The sequence below is a fragment of a genome, unplaced genomic scaffold, assembly GCF_019419815.1.
Source record: "Pyrus x bretschneideri cultivar Hongxiangsu unplaced genomic scaffold, Pyrus_bretschneideri_v1 Contig34, whole genome shotgun sequence".
NCBI classification, from domain to species: domain Eukaryota; kingdom Viridiplantae; phylum Streptophyta; class Magnoliopsida; order Rosales; family Rosaceae; genus Pyrus; species Pyrus x bretschneideri.
In genome coordinates this window covers 89,717-93,509 of record NW_025999657.1, presented here as the reverse complement: position 1 = coordinate 93,509, position 3,793 = coordinate 89,717, and positions in this window count along the sequence as shown.

Genomic DNA, 3,793 nt, shown 5'->3' with positions numbered 1-3,793 from the left:
TCTCACTTTCTCTTTTCAATCGGATACTATTCACAACGATGTTCTTCAAATATGACTTATAGTTTTTTTTTTTTTTTAATAAATACGATATTATATATATTTGAGAGGTGAGTGAGTGGACTAAACCTCACAATGGGCAAACCACAATAATTTTGTTCTAATTCGCCTTTGCTGAGAATGAAATCTATATAAAATCTCTCACTTACAAGTGAAAAAGAATACTGTTAGATCGTATTACCAAGTGCTAAATATGGCACATAATTAATATGTTATATATCAATATGCATGATTTATAGGCAATATGTAATGTCGTTAGTTTAACAAAATTGTTATTCGCACTACAAAAAGGTTATTTGTACTCCAAATTTATATATAAACAAAATAAAATTTGTATAAAAATATGGATAATGATATTTTTGCAGTGTCAATAAACAGTACGTACCCTAATAAAAATGTAATTATATGAAATGTATGTATAATTTACATTTCTATTTTATCTGTATTTTTCTTGTTGGCCCTTATCTTTGTCTTCATTGATCATATTATTGGCCTCTGACTTAACAAGCATCATGAATATTCTATTGGATGATAACATCAATATTAATCCGGTGAGTGAAATGGATAGATATATTCATTAATGAACTTAATTTACAAGTTAGACCTCGTTAATCACTACATAAGTATAAAGAAAAATAAATGATTTAGAACTATCACACAAATTAAGTACTTCAAGTCCAATCACTTCCTTGTAAAGTACTTTGTTCCACTTATTAGTAGGATATGATGATTATCAAATAAAATAAGCAACTAGCTAAACATGATGACCAACTAGGAATGTGTTGCAAGTAAAAAGAGCTAGCGCAGCCCTGTCAGTGTACTTTGGTAGATTGCAGACGATGCAAACAATGTTTTGATAAACTAAGATATTAAGTTAATTGGTTTAGTCGTTGCCCGTGGGTGGAAAAAACTATGTAAAACACTTCATCAACTTCAACTTGTTAAAGAGATATATGATAATTTATCACTTGATTGTATGAGTATTTTATATTTTAATATCAAGATATTTTATGTGATTTAGAGTCGTATATACTACAGCTTTCTGTATTATTCATATTTAAAGGAAAAAGAAATATGTTCCAAAGAGACTTACTTATATGGGACAACAAGAAAATGACAAAAATGAGAATTTAAGATGAAGAATACAAGTGAAGACACTTAGTTACATGTTGTTTATGACAGTCCACATCCAAGTGGAGTATACGTTGGCTATACGTTTGATTGATGGAACATACTTTGGTAACTACTAAGTAGGCATTTCGGAAAACGAGAGAAAAAATAGAGGCAAAAGAAAAATTCTTACAGGACTTGTAACTCCAACCTATTGAACCATAATGGAATAGAGGTTATGGTATAAGCTTCTTTCTAAAGTTGATTGAATGAAATGGTTTCTGAACTTTAGTCATTGGAGCTTTAGGTCATGAACTAAAATTTTAAGTATTAATCCTTATACTTCTTATAATATGTAGAAATGGTCTTTTGAGTAATCCCATTAGAAGTTTTGTCCGTTTTTAAACATTTTTGTTTCGAACGGAATTTAACGTTGTTAAACAATAGAACCATTAATTGATCCACTATCTGTCAAAGTTTAGGATTCAATGCTCCAATTTTGTATTCATTTATTTTCTATGCACGCAATAACAAACAAAGGGATTCTCGAATATTAGACTTTAGATGCAGTGTGCTTAGCTAGACCTGGCAATTTATTACACGACCCGTTAACACGACACGTAAACGACACGAAAATAACAGGTTTCGGGTCAACACGATAACTAATCGGGTCATTATCGGGTCACACGATAATAACCCGTTAATAACGGGTCCTTAACAGGTTTACACGAAAGTGACACGCGGGTAACCTGTTTCGACACGATAAGAAAAATGCTATTTTGATGATTTTAATTTTTTAAACTACTAAAAAAAAACTTACTATAAAATGCAATAGATATAATGAATATGTATATATTGTTTATTAATTATTATTCTATTATTATTCTATATAAATTTTAAAATTTAAGTTTTATTTATTTATTTATTTTTATAGTATATTATAGGCAAGGATTGAGATTAAAAATCATAAAACACATTAAAAATAAAAATATCAAGTAATTTAAAAATACCAAAAACATAAAAAAAATTATAATAATTAATTTCCCGCCTAATATTTCAAGAGTTTCATCCATTTCCCACCTAATGTTTGGGAAATTTTGCAACCTATATCCATCCATTTCCCGCCTAATGTTTAACCCAAAGAAAAAAAATAACCAGCTTTTTTTTTTCTTTTTTTTATCTCTTATAACCTTTTAACTTGAATAAAAATAAAATACGTAATAAAAAACATAAATGTAATTTTATTATTAAATATCATCACATACTAATTGAAACATAGTCTAATTAACACTTAAAATATATAAATAATTAATATATTTATTCCAAGTCATCAAAACGATAAGATTCACTAACAATTAAAATTTATTTATACTTTCATTAAGTATAACATCAATGCATATCCCATCAAAATGATGAAAGTATGGATAAACTCTTAAGTGTTAGTGAATTTATCGTTTTGACGGGATACGTATCCTACAAAACTAATTTCAACAATCCAACCTTCAAACTTGTTTATACATGCTTCGAGATCGCATACTCCAAAAATTGCGAAAAACAAACATTCAGAGATGAAGTAATGAGACAAAACTTTTCAACGGTTATAAATGAAAAATCACGATTTAACGGTTATTTTAACTCTGATTTTGATGATTTTGTACAGCTACACTCCTTGACCTTATATGAATACAATGAATGAATTCGATCTTCAATTTAAAATATTTACACTAGTGGATACCACAAATCTTATGTTATACTTAATGAAAGTATAAATAAGCTCTTAAGTATTAGTTAATGCATCGTTTTGATAGGATACGCATCCTATGAAACTAATTTCAATGATCCAACCGTCAAACTTGTTTATACATGTTTCAAGATCGCATACACCAAAAATTGCAAAAAACAAACATTTAGAGATCAAGTAATGAGACAAAACTTTTCGACGGTTATAAATGAAAAATCACAATTTAACAGTTATTTTAACTTTGATTTTGATGATTTTTTACAGCTACACTCCTTGATCTTATATAAATACAATGAATAAATTCGATCTTCAATTTAAAATATTTACACTAGTGGATACCACAAAATCTTATGTTATACTTGATGAAAGTATAAATAAACTCTCAAGTGTTAATGAATCTATCGTTTTGATGGGATACGCATCTTAGAAACTAATTTCAACGATCCAACCGTCAAACTTGTTTATATATGCTTCAAGATCGCATACGCCAAAAATTGCAAAAAACAAACATTCAGAGATCAAGTAATAAGACAAAACTTTTCGACGGTTATAAACGAAAAATCACGATTTAACGGTTATTTTAACTCCGATTTTGATGATTTTTTACAGCTACACTCCTTGACCCTAAACAAATACAAAGAATGAATTCGATCTTCTATTTAAAATATTTACACTAGTGGATACCACAAAATCTTATGTTATACTTGATGAAAGTATAAATAAACTCTTAAGTGTTAGTGAATCTATCGTTTTGATGTGATACGCATCCTACGAAACTAATTTCAACGATCCAACCGTCAAACTTGTTTATATATGCTTCGAGATCGCATACGCCAAAAATTGAAAAAAAACAAACATTCAAAGATCAAGTAATGAGACAAAACT